At 50.5% G+C, this 15,752-nt stretch overlaps 17 non-coding genes across 17 annotated transcripts; 7 read left to right on the forward strand and 10 right to left on the reverse strand.

Annotated features, from left to right (window-relative positions):
* On the forward strand, positions 1–73 carry TRNAR-CCU (transfer RNA arginine (anticodon CCU)). The gene has a single exon. It is a non-coding gene; the product is annotated as a tRNA-Arg (tRNA).
* A 600-nt stretch (positions 74–673) lies between these two features.
* Positions 674–746, reverse strand: TRNAA-AGC (transfer RNA alanine (anticodon AGC)). The gene has a single exon. It is a non-coding gene; the product is annotated as a tRNA-Ala (tRNA).
* Positions 747–1,440: 694 nt separating this feature from the next.
* TRNAR-CCU (transfer RNA arginine (anticodon CCU)) lies at positions 1,441–1,513 on the forward strand. The gene has a single exon. It is a non-coding gene; the product is annotated as a tRNA-Arg (tRNA).
* A 2,034-nt stretch (positions 1,514–3,547) lies between these two features.
* Positions 3,548–3,620, reverse strand: TRNAA-AGC (transfer RNA alanine (anticodon AGC)). The gene has a single exon. It is a non-coding gene; the product is annotated as a tRNA-Ala (tRNA).
* A 694-nt stretch (positions 3,621–4,314) lies between these two features.
* Positions 4,315–4,387, forward strand: TRNAR-CCU (transfer RNA arginine (anticodon CCU)). Its single transcript has one exon. It is a non-coding gene; the product is annotated as a tRNA-Arg (tRNA).
* Positions 4,388–4,987: 600 nt separating this feature from the next.
* Positions 4,988–5,060, reverse strand: TRNAA-AGC (transfer RNA alanine (anticodon AGC)). The gene has a single exon. It is a non-coding gene; the product is annotated as a tRNA-Ala (tRNA).
* A 694-nt stretch (positions 5,061–5,754) lies between these two features.
* Positions 5,755–5,827, forward strand: TRNAR-CCU (transfer RNA arginine (anticodon CCU)). The gene has a single exon. It is a non-coding gene; the product is annotated as a tRNA-Arg (tRNA).
* A 590-nt stretch (positions 5,828–6,417) lies between these two features.
* TRNAA-AGC (transfer RNA alanine (anticodon AGC)) lies at positions 6,418–6,490 on the reverse strand. Its single transcript has one exon. It is a non-coding gene; the product is annotated as a tRNA-Ala (tRNA).
* Positions 6,491–7,184: 694 nt separating this feature from the next.
* On the forward strand, positions 7,185–7,257 carry TRNAR-CCU (transfer RNA arginine (anticodon CCU)). The gene has a single exon. It is a non-coding gene; the product is annotated as a tRNA-Arg (tRNA).
* A 590-nt stretch (positions 7,258–7,847) lies between these two features.
* Positions 7,848–7,920, reverse strand: TRNAA-AGC (transfer RNA alanine (anticodon AGC)). The gene has a single exon. It is a non-coding gene; the product is annotated as a tRNA-Ala (tRNA).
* A 1,357-nt stretch (positions 7,921–9,277) lies between these two features.
* TRNAA-AGC (transfer RNA alanine (anticodon AGC)) lies at positions 9,278–9,350 on the reverse strand. Its single transcript has one exon. It is a non-coding gene; the product is annotated as a tRNA-Ala (tRNA).
* A 694-nt stretch (positions 9,351–10,044) lies between these two features.
* Positions 10,045–10,117, forward strand: TRNAR-CCU (transfer RNA arginine (anticodon CCU)). The gene has a single exon. It is a non-coding gene; the product is annotated as a tRNA-Arg (tRNA).
* Positions 10,118–10,707: 590 nt separating this feature from the next.
* Positions 10,708–10,780, reverse strand: TRNAA-AGC (transfer RNA alanine (anticodon AGC)). The gene has a single exon. It is a non-coding gene; the product is annotated as a tRNA-Ala (tRNA).
* Positions 10,781–12,137: 1,357 nt separating this feature from the next.
* TRNAA-AGC (transfer RNA alanine (anticodon AGC)) lies at positions 12,138–12,210 on the reverse strand. The gene has a single exon. It is a non-coding gene; the product is annotated as a tRNA-Ala (tRNA).
* A 695-nt stretch (positions 12,211–12,905) lies between these two features.
* On the forward strand, positions 12,906–12,978 carry TRNAR-CCU (transfer RNA arginine (anticodon CCU)). The gene has a single exon. It is a non-coding gene; the product is annotated as a tRNA-Arg (tRNA).
* Positions 12,979–13,578: 600 nt separating this feature from the next.
* On the reverse strand, positions 13,579–13,651 carry TRNAA-AGC (transfer RNA alanine (anticodon AGC)). Its single transcript has one exon. It is a non-coding gene; the product is annotated as a tRNA-Ala (tRNA).
* A 1,357-nt stretch (positions 13,652–15,008) lies between these two features.
* TRNAA-AGC (transfer RNA alanine (anticodon AGC)) lies at positions 15,009–15,081 on the reverse strand. The gene has a single exon. It is a non-coding gene; the product is annotated as a tRNA-Ala (tRNA).
* Between the last annotated feature and the right edge of the window lie 671 nt (positions 15,082–15,752).

Raw genomic sequence — 15,752 nt, forward strand, 5'->3', positions numbered from 1 at the left:
GCCCCAGTGGCCTAATGGATAAGGCACTGGCCTCCTAAGCCAGGAATTGTGGGTTCGAGTCCCATCTGGGGTGGTTCGTGGCATTTTGTTCACACTTCTGCCAAAGCATGCAAAAGGTTTTTGCGGTAGTAGGGGGTGGGCGCAGGCTAGTACTTTGCTGGGCGCTGTGAAGTCCAGAACGTGCTCTGCTGGTAGCAGACTTTAAATGCCGGGAGACTGCAGAGTGTAGCAACCCCTCATGTCAGCGAAGAGACACAGATGAGTGGTAAGAAAGACAGGGAAAATATGCTTTCTGGAATCAGAGCTCCTGCAGACAGGGCTCACTCTTCTGCCAGCTCCGACCTGCTCCGATGAAAACGAAATAAAAGAGCAAAGGCTGCGCACTTTGAACCAATTATTCGAAGCATCGTATTGAAATGAAATAAAAGGTTAACAGCCCTGGGTGGCATCAAAGTGGAATTTCCTGAATATGTCACCAATGCCATGCAATGCGCCTGTTGCACAGTATCACGCCTGTTGCCGGCCCTCGCGCGGATGACTCTTTGGGATAGCAGAAAGTGGACGGAAGACTTTTAGGATGATAGTAAAAAAAACAGAAGCGAGCACATGACTTTATTTGAGACGACTGGCGAGTTTTGAATAAAATAGTGAAAATGAAGAAAAAGTGTCTTGCTGGAGAATGCGGGCATCGATCCCGCTACCTCTCGCATGCTAAGCGAGCGCTCTACCATCTGAGCTAATTCCCCTCCTCCTCGAAGGCTCTCGATACACTGCTTCAGAGCTGAAGCACAGTCTCCGGCTCACACTTGCTTGGCTGTCCAGGGACCTGTAGTGCATAAAGCCCTTTCTCTTCATCTGCCGCAGAGGAAATCACAATCTCACCCCTTTGCCCAAAACAAAATACCTTCAGTGGAGCTACAAGTAAAGCTGCAGATGGCCATCCATTGCAATGAGGATTGGCCAACCAGGTATTAATAGCAGAGTGACTCCACTCCCACGCCCTTTCACGCTGGACCTGCGCTTGTGATCAAGAGGCTGCACGCCAGTCCCATAGACCCGAGAGCCCAATTGAAAAGGTGCTTGCTTCTCACTTTATTTCTCTCGCTATTTCTTGCTGTTTTAGGCCGCTGACACGCCGCCTGCAGCCAAAGGACCAGCGCTGGAGTGCCCTTTGTCATTTTTACCAGCTGGCCATATTTTACAATCGAGCGTCAGAATACCAAACAGGTAAGAGTTAGGTCTGGGAATTGAGTCCACTTTCCATCGTGTGTCCCATAAAGCGGAAGTGTCCAGCCGAGTGCAAGCAGGTGCCTTTTGCCCGCGTGTGCTGGGACACTGCAGCTTTGGACGTGAGCCAACTTGCCCTTTTCAGTGGGCCAGTACCCGTGACTCCAGTGAGAGAAGAGGAAAAGAAAGAACTTTCCCCTTCTCTGTTGAGTGGCCCCAGTGGCCTAATGGATAAGGCACTGGCCTCCTAAGCCAGGGATTGTGGGTTCGAGTCCCATCTGGGGTGGTTCGTGGCATTTTGTTCACACTTATGCAAAAGGTTTTTGCGGTAGTAGGTGGTGGGCGCAGGCTAGTACTTTGCTGGGCGCTGTGAAGTCCAGAACGTGCTCTGCTGGTAGCAGACTTTAAATGCCGGGAGACTGCAGAGTGTAGCAACCCCTCATGTCAGCGAAGAGACACAGATGAGTGGTAAGAAAGACAGGGAAAATATGCTTTCTGGAATCAGAGCTCCTGCAGACAGGGCTCACTCTTCTGCCAGCTCCGACCTGCTCCGATGAAAACGAAATAAAAGAGCAAAGGCTGCGCACTTTGAACCAATTATTCGAAGCATCGTATTGAAATGAAATAAAAGGTTAACAGCCCTGGGTGGCATCAAAGTGGAATTTCCTGAATATGTCACCAATGCCATGCAATGCGCCTGTTGCACAGTATCACGCCTGTTGCCGGCCCTCGCGCGGATGACTCTTTGGGATAGCAGAAAGTGGACGGAAGACTTTTAGGATGATAGTAAAAAAAACAGAAGCGAGCACATGACTTTATTTGCGACGATTGGTGAGTTTTGAATAAAATAGTGAAAATGAAGAAAAAGTGTCTTGCTGGAGAATGCGGGCATCGATCCCACTACCTCTCTCCCGCTACCTCTCGCATGCTAAGCGAGCGCTCTACCATCTGAGCTAATTCCCCTCCTCCTCGAAGGCTCTCGATACACTGCTTCAGAGCTGAAGCACAGTCTCCGGCTCACACTTGCTTGGCTGTCCAGGGACCTGTAGTGCATAAAGCCCTTTCTCTTCATCTGCCGCAGAGGAAATCACAATCTCACCCCTTTGCCCAAAACAAAATACCTTCAGTGGAGCTACAAGTAAAGCTGCAGATGGCCATCCATTGCAATGAGGATTGGCCAACCAGGTATTAATAGCAGAGTGACTCCACTCCCACGCCCTTTCACGCTGGACCTGCGCTTGTGATCAAGAGGCTGCACGCCAGTCCCATAGACCCGAGAGCCCAATTGAAAAGGTGCTTGCTTCTCACTTTATTTCTCTCGCTATTTCTTGCTGTTTTAGGCCGCTGACACGCCGCCTGCAGCCAAAGGACCAGCGCTGGAGTGCCCTTTGTCATTTTTACCAGCTGGCCATATTTTACAATCGAGCGTCAGAATACCAAACAGGTAAGAGTTAGGTCTGGGAATTGAGTCCACTTTCCATCGTGTGTCCCATAAAGCGGAAGTGTCCAGCCGAGTGCAAGCAGGTGCCTTTTGCCCGCGTGTGCTGGGACACTGCAGCTTTGGACGTGAGCCAACTTGCCCTTTTCAGTGGGCCAGTACCCGTGACTCCAGTGAGAGAAGAGGAAAAGAAAGAACTTTCCCCTTCTCTGTCGAGTGGCCCCAGTGGCCTAATGGATAAGGCACTGGCCTTCTAAGCCAGGGATTGTGGGTTCGAGTCCCATCTTGGGTGGTTCGTGGCATTTTGTTCACACTTATGCAAAAGGTTTTTGCGGTAGTAGGGGGTGGGCGCAGGCTAGTACTTTGCTGGGCGCTGTGAAGTCCAGAACGTGCTCTGCTGGTAGCAGACTTTAAATGCCGGGAGACTGCAGAGTGTAGCAACCCCTCATGTCAGCGAAGAGACACAGATGAGTGGTAAGAAAGACAGGGAAAATATGCTTTCTGGAATCAGAGCTCCTGCAGACAGGGCTCACTCTTCTGCCAGCTCCGACCTGCTCCGATGAAAACGAAATAAAAGAGCAAAGGCTGCGCACTTTGAACCAATTATTCGAAGCATCGTATTGAAATGAAATAAAAGGTTAACAGCCCTGGGTGGCATCAAAGTGGAATTTCCTGAATATGTCACCAATGCCATGCAATGCGCCTGTTGCACAGTATCACGCCTGTTGCCGGCCCTCGCGCGGATGACTCTTTGGGATAGCAGAAAGTGGACGGAAGGCTTTTAGGATGATAGTAAAAAAAACAGAAGCGAGCACATGACTTTATTTGCGACGACTGGCGAGTTTTGAATACAATAGTGAAAATGAAGAAAAAGCGTCTTGCTGGAGAATGCGGGCATCGATCCCGCTACCTCTCGCATGCTAAGCGAGCGCTCTACCATCTGAGCTAATTCCCCTCCTCCTCGAAGGCTCTCGATACACTGCTTCAGAGCTGAAGCACAGTCTCCGGCTCACACTTGCTTGGCTGTCCAGGGACCTGTAGTGCATAAAGCCCTTTCTCTTCATCTGCCGCAGAGGAAATCACAATCTCACCCCTTTGCCCAAAACAAAATACCTTCAGTGGAGCTACAAGTAAAGCTGCAGATGGCCATCCATTGCAACGAGGATTGGCCAACCAGGTATTAATAGCAGAGTGACTCCACTGCCACGCCCTTTCACGCTGGACCTGCGCTTGTGATCAAGAGGCTGCACGCCAGTCCCATAGACCCGAGAGCCCAATTGAAAAGGTGCTTGCTTCTCACTTTATTTCTCTCGCTATTTCTTGCTGTTTTAGGCCGCTGACACGCCGCCTGCAGCCAAAGGACCAGCGCTGGAGTGCCCTTTGTCATTTTTACCAGCTGGCCATATTTTACAATCGAGCGTCAGAATACCAAACAGGTAAGAGTTAGGTCTGGGAATTGAGTCCACTTTCCATCGTGTGTCCCATAAAGCGGAAGTGTCCAGCCGAGTGCAAGCAGGTGCCTTTTGCCCGCGTGTGCTGGGACACTGCAGCTTTGGACGTGAGCCAACTTGCCCTTTTCAGTGGGCCAGTACCCGTGACTCCAGTGAGAGAAGAGGAAAAGAAAGAACTTTCCCCTTCTCTGTCGAGTGGCCCCAGTGGCCTAATGGATAAGGCACTGGCCTCCTAAGCCAGGAATTGTGGGTTCGAGTCCCATCTGGGGTGGTTCGTGGCATTTTGTTCACACTTCTGCCAAAGCATGCAAAAGGTTTTTGCGGTAGTAGGGGGTGGGCGCAGGCTAGTACTTTGCTGGGCGCTGTGAAGTCCAGAACGTGCTCTGCTGGTAGCAGACTTTAAATGCCGGGAGACTGCAGAGTGTAGCAACCCCTCATGTCAGCGAAGAGACACAGATGAGTGGTAAGAAAGACAGGGAAAATATGCTTTCTGGAATCAGAGCTCCTGCAGACAGGGCTCACTCTTCTGCCAGCTCCGACCTGCTCCGATGAAAACGAAATAAAAGAGCAAAGGCTGCGCACTTTGAACCAATTATTCGAAGCATCGTATTGAAATGAAATAAAAGGTTAACAGCCCTGGGTGGCATCAAAGTGGAATTTACTGAATATGTCACCAATGCCATGCAATGCGCCTGTTGCACAGTATCACGCCTGTTGCCGGCCCTCGCGCGGATGACTCTTTGGGATAGCAGAAAGTGGACGGAAGACTTTTAGGATGATAGTAAAAAAAACAGAAGCGAGCACATGACTTTATTTGCGACGATTGGCGAGTTTTGAATAAAATAGTGAAAATGAAGAAAAAGCGTCTTGCCGGAGAATGCGGGCATCGATCCCGCTACCTCTCGCATGCTAAGCGAGCGCTCTACCATCTGAGCTAATTCCCCTCCTCCTCGAAGGCTCTCGATACACTGCTTCAGAGCTGAAGCACAGTCTCCGGCTCACACTTGCTTGGCTGTCCAGGGACCTGTAGTGCATAAAGCCCTTTCTCTTCATCTGCCGCAGGGGAAATCACAATCTCACCCCTTTGCCCAAAACAAAATACCTTCAGTGGAGCTACAAGTAAAGCTGCAGATGGCCATCCATTGCAACGAGGATTGGCCAACCAGGTATTAATAGCAGAGTGACTCCACTGCCACGCCCTTTCACGCTGGACCTGCGCTTGTGATCAAGAGGCTGCACGCCAGTCCCATAGACCCGAGAGCCCAATTGAAAAGGTGCTTGCTTCTCACTTTATTTCTCTCGCTATTTCTTGCTGTTTTAGGCCGCTGACACGCCGCCTGCAGCCAAAGGACCAGCGCTGGAGTGCCCTTTGTCATTTTTACCAGCTGGCCATATTTTACAATCGAGCGTCAGAATACCAAACAGGTAAGAGTTAGGTCTGGGAATTGAGTCCACTTTCCATCGTGTGTCCCATAAAGCGGAAGTGTCCAGCCGAGTGCAAGCAGGTGCCTTTTGCCCGCGTGTGCTGGGACACTGCAGCTTTGGACGTGAGCCAACTTGCTCTTTTCAGTGGGCCAGTACCTGTGACTCCAGTGAGAGAAGAGGAAAAGAAAGAACTTTCCCCTTCTCTGTCGAGTGGCCCCAGTGGCCTAATGGATAAGGCACTGGCCTCCTAAGCCAGGGATTGTGGGTTCGAGTCCCATCTGGGGTGGTTCGTGGCATTTTGTTCACACTTATGCAAAAGGTTTTTGCTGTAGTAGGGGGAGGGCGCAGGCTAGTACTTTGCTGGGCGCTGTGAAGTCCAGAACGTGCTCTGCTGGTAGCAGACTTTAAATGCCGGGAGACTGCAGAGTGTAGCAACCCCTCATGTCAGCGAAGAGACACAGATGAGTGGTAAGAAAGACAGGGAAAATATGCTTTCTGGAATCAGAGCTCCTGCAGACAGGGCTCACTCTTCTGCCAGCTCCGACCTGCTCCGATGAAAACGAAATAAAAGAGCAAAGGCTGCGCACTTTGAACCAATTATTCGAAGCATCGTATTGAACTGAAATAAAAGGTCAACAGCCCTGGGTGGCATCAAAGTGGAATTTCCTGAATATGTCACCAATGCCATGCAATGCGCCTGTTGCACAGTATCACGCCTGTTGCCGGCCCTCGCGCGGATGACTCTTTGGGATAGCAGAAAGTGGACGGAAGACTTTTAGGATGATAGTGAAAAAAACAGAAGCGAGCACATGACTTTATTTGCGACGATTGGTGAGTTTTGAATAAAATAGTGAAAATGAAGAAAAAGCGTCTTGCTGGAGAATGCGGGCATCGATCCCGCTACCTCTCGCATGCTAAGCGAGCGCTCTACCATCTGAGCTAATTCCCCTCCTCCTCGAAGGCTCTCGATACACTGCTTCAGAGCTGAAGCACAGTCTCCGGCTCACACTTGCTTGGCTGTCCAGGGACCTGTAGTGCATAAAGCCCTTTCTCTTCATCTGCCGCAGAGGAAATCACAATCTCACCCCTTTGCCCAAAACAAAATACCTTCAGTGGAGCTACAAGTAAAGCTGCAGATGGCCATCCATTGCAATGAGGATTGGCCAACCAGGTATTAATAGCAGAGTGACTCCACTTCCACGCCCTTTCACGCTGGACCTGCGCTTGTGATCAAGAGGCTGCACGCCAGTCCCATAGACCCGAGAGCCCAATTGAAAAGGTGCTTGCTTCTCACTTTATTTCTCTCGCTATTTCTTGCTGTTTTAGGCCGCTGACACGCCGCCTGCAGCCAAAGGACCAGCGCTGGAGTGCCCTTTGTCATTTTTACCAGCTGGCCATATTTTACAATCGAGCGTCAGAATACCAAACAGGTAAGAGTTAGGTCTGGGAATTGAGTCCACTTTCCATCGTGTGTCCCATAAAGCGGAAGTGTCCAGCCGAGTGCAAGCAGGTGCCTTTTGCCCGCGTGTGCTGGGACACTGCAGCTTTGGACGTGAGCCAACTTGCCCTTTTCAGTGGGCCAGTACCCGTGACTCCAGTGAGAGAAGAGGAAAAGAAAGAACTTTCCCCTTCTTTGTTGAGTGGCCCCAGTGGCCTAATGGATAAGGCACTGGCCTCCTAAGCCGGGGATTGTGGGTTCGAGCCCCATCTGGGGTGGTTCGTGGCATTTTGTTCACACTTATGCAAAAGGTTTTTGCGGTAGTAGGGGGAGGGCGCAGGCTAGTACTTTGCTGGGCGCTGTGAAGTCCAGAACGTGCTCTGCTGGTAGCAGACTTTAAATGCCGGGAGACTGCAGAGTGTAGCAACCCCTCATGTCAGCGAAGAGACACAGATGAGTGGTAAGAAAGACAGGGAAAATATGCTTTCTGGAATCAGAGCTCCTGCAGACAGGGCTCACTCTTCTGCCAGCTCCGACCTGCTCCGATGAAAACGAAATAAAAGAGCAAAGGCTGCGCACTTTGAACCAATTATTCTAAGCATCGTATTGAAATGAAATAAAAGGTTAACAGCCCTGGGTGGCATCAAAGTGGAATTTCCTGAATATGTCACCAATGCCATGCAATGCGCCTGTTGCACAGTATCACGCCTGTTGCCGGCCCTCGCGCGGATGACTCTTTGGGATAGCAGAAAGTGGACGGAAGACTTTTAGGATGATAGTAAAAAAAACAGAAGCGAGCACATGACTTTATTTGCGACGATTGGCGAGTTTTGAATAAAATAGTGAAAATGAAGAAAAAGCGTCTTGCTGGAGAATGCGGGCATCGATCCCGCTACCTCTCGCATGCTAAGCGAGCGCTCTACCATCTGAGCTAATTCCCCTCCTCTTCGAAGGCTCTCGATACACTGCTTCAGAGCTGAAGCACAGTCTCCGGCTCACACTTGCTTGGCTGTCCAGGGACCTGTAGTGCATAAAGCCCTTTCTCTTCATCTGCCGCAGGGGAAATCACAATCTCACCCCTTTGCCCAAAACAAAATACCTTCAGTGGAGCTACAAGTAAAGCTGCAGATGGCCATCCATTGCAACGAGGATTGGCCAACCAGGTATTAATAGCAGAGTGACTCCACTGCCACGCCCTTTCACGCTGGACCTGCGCTTGTGATCAAGAGGCTGCACGCCAGTCCCATAGACCCGAGAGCCCAATTGAAAAGGTGCTTGCTTCTCACTTTATTTCTCTCGCTATTTCTTGCTGTTTTAGGCCGCTGACACGCCGCCTGCAGCCAAAGGACCAGCGCTGGAGTGCCCTTTGTCATTTTTACCAGCTGGCCATATTTTACAATCGAGCGTCAGAATACCAAACAGGTAAGAGTTAGGTCTGGGAATTGAGTCCACTTTCCATCGTGTGTCCCATAAAGCGGAAGTGTCCAGCCGAGTGCAAGCAGGTGCCTTTTGCCCGCGTGTGCTGGGACACTGCAGCTTTGGACGTGAGCCAACTTGCCCTTTTCAGTGGGCCAGTACCCGTGACTCCAGTGAGAGAAGAGGAAAAGAAAGAACTTTCCCCTTCTCTGTCGAGTGGCCCCAGTGGCCTAATGGATAAGGCACTGGCCTTCTAAGCCAGGGATTGTGGGTTCGAGTCCCATCTTGGGTGGTTCGTGGCATTTTGTTCACACTTATGCAAAAGGTTTTTGCGGTAGTAGGGGGTGGGCGCAGGCTAGTACTTTGCTGGGCGCTGTGAAGTCCAGAACGTGCTCTGCTGGTAGCAGACTTTAAATGCCGGGAGACTGCAGAGTGTAGCAACCCCTCATGTCAGCGAAGAGACACAGATGAGTGGTAAGAAAGACAGGGAAAATATGCTTTCTGGAATCAGAGCTCCTGCAGACAGGGCTCACTCTTCTGCCAGCTCCGACCTGCTCCGATGAAAACGAAATAAAAGAGCAAAGGCTGCGCACTTTGAACCAATTATTCGAAGCATCGTATTGAAATGAAATAAAAGGTTAACAGCCCTGGGTGGCATCAAAGTGGAATTTCCTGAATATGTCACCAATGCCATGCAATGCGCCTGTTGCACAGTATCACGCCTGTTGCCGGCCCTCGCGCGGATGACTCTTTGGGATAGCAGAAAGTGGACGGAAGACTTTTAGGATGATAGTAAAAAAAACAGAAGCGAGCACATGACTTTATTTGCGACGATTGGCGAGTTTTGAATAAAATAGTGAAAATGAAGAAAAAGCGTCTTGCTGGAGAATGCGGGCATCGATCCCGCTACCTCTCGCATGCTAAGCGAGCGCTCTACCATCTGAGCTAATTCCCCTCCTCCTCGAAGGCTCTCGATACACTGCTTCAGAGCTGAAGCACAGTCTCCGGCTCACACTTGCTTGGCTGTCCAGGGACCTGTAATGCATAAAGCCCTTTCTCTTCATCTGCCGCAGGGGAAATCACAATCTCACCCCTTTGCCCAAAACAAAATACCTTCAGTGGAGCTACAAGTAAAGCTGCAGATGGCCATCCATTGCAACGAGGATTGGCCAACCAGGTATTAATAGCAGAGTGACTCCACTGCCACGCCCTTTCACGCTGGACCTGCGCTTGTGATCAAGAGGCTGCACGCCAGTCCCATAGACCCGAGAGCCCAATTGAAAAGGTGCTTGCTTCTCACTTTATTTCTCTCGCTATTTCTTGCTGTTTTAGGCCGCTGACACGCCGCCTGCAGCCAAAGGACCAGCGCTGGAGTGCCCTTTGTCATTTTTACCAGCTGGCCATATTTTACAATCGAGCGTCAGAATACCAAACAGGTAAGAGTTAGGTCTGGGAATTGAGTCCACTTTCCATCGTGTGTCCCATAAAGCGGAAGTGTCCAGCCGAGTGCAAGCAGGTGCCTTTTGCCCGCGTGTGCTGGGACACTGCAGCTTTGGACGTGAGCCAACTTGCCCTTTTCAGTGGGCCAGTACCCGTGACTCCAGTGAGAGAAGAGGAAAAGAAAGAACTTTCCCCTTCTTTGTTGAGTGGCCCCAGTGGCCTAATGGATAAGGCACTGGCCTCCTAAGCCGGGGATTGTGGGTTCGAGCCCCATCTGGGGTGGTTCGTGGCATTTTGTTCACACTTATGCAAAAGGTTTTTGCGGTAGTAGGGGGAGGGCGCAGGCTAGTACTTTGCTGGGCGCTGTGAAGTCCAGAACGTGCTCTGCTGGTAGCAGACTTTAAATGCCGGGAGACTGCAGAGTGTAGCAACCCCTCATGTCAGCGAAGAGACACAGATGAGTGGTAAGAAAGACAGGGAAAATATGCTTTCTGGAATCAGAGCTCCTGCAGACAGGGCTCACTCTTCTGCCAGCTCCGACCTGCTCCGATGAAAACGAAATAAAAGAGCAAAGGCTGCGCACTTTGAACCAATTATTCTAAGCATCGTATTGAAATGAAATAAAAGGTTAACAGCCCTGGGTGGCATCAAAGTGGAATTTCCTGAATATGTCACCAATGCCATGCAATGCGCCTGTTGCACAGTATCACGCCTGTTGCCGGCCCTCGCGCGGATGACTCTTTGGGATAGCAGAAAGTGGACGGAAGACTTTTAGGATGATAGTAAAAAAAACAGAAGCGAGCACATGACTTTATTTGCGACGATTGGCGAGTTTTGAATAAAATAGTGAAAATGAAGAAAAAGCGTCTTGCTGGAGAATGCGGGCATCGATCCCGCTACCTCTCGCATGCTAAGCGAGCGCTCTACCATCTGAGCTAATTCCCCTCCTCTTCGAAGGCTCTCGATACACTGCTTCAGAGCTGAAGCACAGTCTCCGGCTCACACTTGCTTGGCTGTCCAGGGACCTGTAGTGCATAAAGCCCTTTCTCTTCATCTGCCGCAGGGGAAATCACAATCTCACCCCTTTGCCCAAAACAAAATACCTTCAGTGGAGCTACAAGTAAAGCTGCAGATGGCCATCCATTGCAACGAGGATTGGCCAACCAGGTATTAATAGCAGAGTGACTCCACTGCCACGCCCTTTCACGCTGGACCTGCGCTTGTGATCAAGAGGCTGCACGCCAGTCCCATAGACCCGAGAGCCCAATTGAAAAGGTGCTTGCTTCTCACTTTATTTCTCTCGCTATTTCTTGCTGTTTTAGGCCGCTGACACGCCGCCTGCAGCCAAAGGACCAGCGCTGGAGTGCCCTTTGTCATTTTTACCAGCTGGCCATATTTTACAATCGAGCGTCAGAATACCAAACAGGTAAGAGTTAGGTCTGGGAATTGAGTCCACTTTCCATCGTGTGTCCCATAAAGCGGAAGTGTCCAGCCGAGTGCAAGCAGGTGCCTTTTGCCCGCGTGTGCTGGGACACTGCAGCTTTGGACGTGAGCCAACTTGCCCTTTTCAGTGGGCCAGTACCCGTGACTCCAGTGAGAGAAGAGGAAAAGAAAGAACTTTCCCCTTCTCTGTCGAGTGGCCCCAGTGGCCTAATGGATAAGGCACTGGCCTTCTAAGCCAGGGATTGTGGGTTCGAGTCCCATCTTGGGTGGTTCGTGGCATTTTGTTCACACTTATGCAAAAGGTTTTTGCGGTAGTAGGGGGTGGGCGCAGGCTAGTACTTTGCTGGGCGCTGTGAAGTCCAGAACGTGCTCTGCTGGTAGCAGACTTTAAATGCCGGGAGACTGCAGAGTGTAGCAACCCCTCATGTCAGCGAAGAGACACAGATGAGTGGTAAGAAAGACAGGGAAAATATGCTTTCTGGAATCAGAGCTCCTGCAGACAGGGCTCACTCTTCTGCCAGCTCCGACCTGCTCCGATGAAAACGAAATAAAAGAGCAAAGGCTGCGCACTTTGAACCAATTATTCGAAGCATCGTATTGAAATGAAATAAAAGGTTAACAGCCCTGGGTGGCATCAAAGTGGAATTTCCTGAATATGTCACCAATGCCATGCAATGCGCCTGTTGCACAGTATCACGCCTGTTGCCGGCCCTCGCGCGGATGACTCTTTGGGATAGCAGAAAGTGGACGGAAGACTTTTAGGATGATAGTAAAAAAAACAGAAGCGAGCACATGACTTTATTTGCGACGATTGGCGAGTTTTGAATAAAATAGTGAAAATGAAGAAAAAGCGTCTTGCTGGAGAATGCGGGCATCGATCCCGCTACCTCTCGCATGCTAAGCGAGCGCTCTACCATCTGAGCTAATTCCCCTCCTCCTCGAAGGCTCTCGATACACTGCTTCAGAGCTGAAGCACAGTCTCCGGCTCACACTTGCTTGGCTGTCCAGGGACCTGTAATGCATAAAGCCCTTTCTCTTCATCTGCCGCAGGGGAAATCACAATCTCACCCCTTTGCCCAAAACAAAATACCTTCAGTGGAGCTACAAGTAAAGCTGCAGATGGCCATCCATTGCAACGAGGATTGGCCAACCAGGTATTAATAGCAGAGTGACTCCACTGCCACGCCCTTTCACGCTGGACCTGCGCTTGTGATCAAGAGGCTGCACGCCAGTCCCATAGACCCGAGAGCCCAATTGAAAAGGTGCTTGCTTCTCACTTTATTTCTCTCGCTATTTCTTGCTGTTTTAGGCCGCTGACACGCCGCCTGCAGCCAAAGGACCAGCGCTGGAGTGCCCTTTGTCATTTTTACCAGCTGGCCATATTTTACAATCGAGCGTCAGAATACCAAACAGGTAAGAGTTAGGTCTGGGAATTGAGTCCACTTTCCATCGTGTGTCCCATAAAGCGGAAGTGTCCAGCCGAGTGCAAGCAGGTGCCTTTTGCCCGCGTGTGCTGGGACACTGCAGCTTTGGACGTGAGCCAACTTGCCCTTTTCAGTGGGCCAGTACCCGTGACTCCAGTGAGAGAAGAGGAAAAGAAAGAACTTTCCCCCTTCTCTGTTGAGTGGCCCCAGTGGCCTAATGGATAAGGCACTGGCCTCCTAAGCCAGGGATTGTGGGTTCGAGTCCCATCTGGGGTGGTTCGTGGCATTTTGTTCAGACTTCTGCCAAAGCATGCAAAAGGTTTTTGCGGTAGTAGGGGGTGGGCGCAGGCTAGTACTTTGCTGAGCGCTGTGAAGTCCAGAACGTGCTCTGCTGGTAGCAGACTTTAAATGCCGGGAGACTGCAGAGTGTAGCAACCCCTCATGTCAGCGAAGAGACACAGATGAGTGGTAAGAAAGACAGGGAAAATATGCTTTCTGGAATCAGAGCTCCTGCAGACAGGGCTCACTCTTCTGCCAGCTCCGACCTGCTCCGATGAAAACGAAATAAAAGAGCAAAGGCTGCGCACTTTGAACCAATTATTCTAAGCATCGTATTGAAATGAAATAAAAGGTTAACAGCCCTGGGTGGCATCAAAGTGGAATTTCCTGAATATGTCACCAATGCCATGCAATGCGCCTGTTGCACAGTATCACGCCTGTTGCCGGCCCTCGCGCGGATGACTCTTTGGGATAGCAGAAAGTGGACGGAAGACTTTTAGGATGATAGTAAAAAAAACAGAAGCGAGCACATGACTTTATTTGCGACGATTGGCGAGTTTTGAATAAAATAGTGAAAATGAAGAAAAAGCGTCTTGCTGGAGAATGCGGGCATCGATCCCGCTACCTCTCGCATGCTAAGCGAGCGCTCTACCATCTGAGCTAATTCCCCTCCTCTTCGAAGGCTCTCGATACACTGCTTCAGAGCTGAAGCACAGTCTCCGGCTCACACTTGCTTGGCTGTCCAGGGACCTGTAGTGCATAAAGCCCTTTCTCTTCATCTGCCGCAGGGGAAATCACAATCTCACCCCTTTGCCCAAAACAAAATACCTTCAGTGGAGCTACAAGTAAAGCTGCAGATGGCCATCCATTGCAACGAGGATTGGCCAACCAGGTATTAATAGCAGAGTGACTCCACTGCCACGCCCTTTCACGCTGGACCTGCGCTTGTGATCAAGAGGCTGCACGCCAGTCCCATAGACCCGAGAGCCCAATTGAAAAGGTGCTTGCTTCTCACTTTATTTCTCTCGCTATTTCTTGCTGTTTTAGGCCGCTGACACGCCGCCTGCAGCCAAAGGACCAGCGCTGGAGTGCCCTTTGTCATTTTTACCAGCTGGCCATATTTTACAATCGAGCGTCAGAATACCAAACAGGTAAGAGTTAGGTCTGGGAATTGAGTCCACTTTCCATCGTGTGTCCCATAAAGCGGAAGTGTCCAGCCGAGTGCAAGCAGGTGCCTTTTGCCCGCGTGTGCTGGGACACTGCAGCTTTGGACGTGAGCCAACTTGCCCTTTTCAGTGGGCCAGTACCCGTGACTCCAGTGAGAGAAGAGGAAAAGAAAGAACTTTCCCCTTCTCTGTCGAGTGGCCCCAGTGGCCTAATGGATAAGGCACTGGCCTTCTAAGCCAGGGATTGTGGGTTCGAGTCCCATCTTGGGTGGTTCGTGGCATTTTGTTCACACTTATGCAAAAGGTTTTTGCGGTAGTAGGGGGTGGGCGCAGGCTAGTACTTTGCTGGGCGCTGTGAAGTCCAGAACGTGCTCTGCTGGTAGCAGACTTTAAATGCCGGGAGACTGCAGAGTGTAGCAACCCCTCATGTCAGCGAAGAGACACAGATGAGTGGTAAGAAAGACAGGGAAAATATGCTTTCTGGAATCAGAGCTCCTGCAGACAGGGCTCACTCTTCTGCCAGCTCCGACCTGCTCCGATGAAAACGAAATAAAAGAGCAAAGGCTGCGCACTTTGAACCAATTATTCGAAGCATCGTATTGAAATGAAATAAAAGGTTAACAGCCCTGGGTGGCATCAAAGTGGAATTTCCTGAATATGTCACCAATGCCATGCAATGCGCCTGTTGCACAGTATCACGCCTGTTGCCGGCCCTCGCGCGGATGACTCTTTGGGATAGCAGAAAGTGGACGGAAGACTTTTAGGATGATAGTAAAAAAAACAGAAGCGAGCACATGACTTTATTTGCGACGATTGGCGAGTTTTGAATAAAATAGTGAAAATGAAGAAAAAGCGTCTTGCTGGAGAATGCGGGCATCGATCCCGCTACCTCTCGCATGCTAAGCGAGCGCTCTACCATCTGAGCTAATTCCCCTCCTCCTCGAAGGCTCTCGATACACTGCTTCAGAGCTGAAGCACAGTCTCCGGCTCACACTTGCTTGGCTGTCCAGGGACCTGTAATGCATAAAGCCCTTTCTCTTCATCTGCCGCAGGGGAAATCACAATCTCACCCCTTTGCCCAAAACAAAATACCTTCAGTGGAGCTACAAGTAAAGCTGCAGATGGCCATCCATTGCAACGAGGATTGGCCAACCAGGTATTAATAGCAGAGTGACTCCACTGCCACGCCCTTTCACGCTGGACCTGCGCTTGTGATCAAGAGGCTGCACGCCAGTCCCATAGACCCGAGAGCCCAATTGAAAAGGTGCTTGCTTCTCACTTTATTTCTCTCGCTATTTCTTGCTGTTTTAGGCCGCTGACACGCCGCCTGCAGCCAAAGGACCAGCGCTGGAGTGCCCTTTGTCATTTTTACCAGCTGGCCATATTTTACAATCGAGCGTCAGAATACCAAACAGGTAAGAGTTAGGTCTGGGAATTGAGTCCACTTTCCATCGTGTGTCCCATAAAGCGGAAGTGTCCAGCCGAGTGCAAGCAGGTGCCTTTTGCCCGCGTGTGCTGGGACACTGCAGCTTTGGACGTGAGCCAACTTGCCCTTTTCAGTGGGCCAGTACCCGTGACTCCAGTGAGAGAAGAGGAAAAGAAAGA

Source organism: Ambystoma mexicanum, chromosome 5q (genome assembly GCF_040938575.1).
Source record: "Ambystoma mexicanum isolate Mex_15411 chromosome 5q, UKY_AmexF1_1, whole genome shotgun sequence".
NCBI lineage: Eukaryota > Metazoa > Chordata > Amphibia > Caudata > Ambystomatidae > Ambystoma > Ambystoma mexicanum.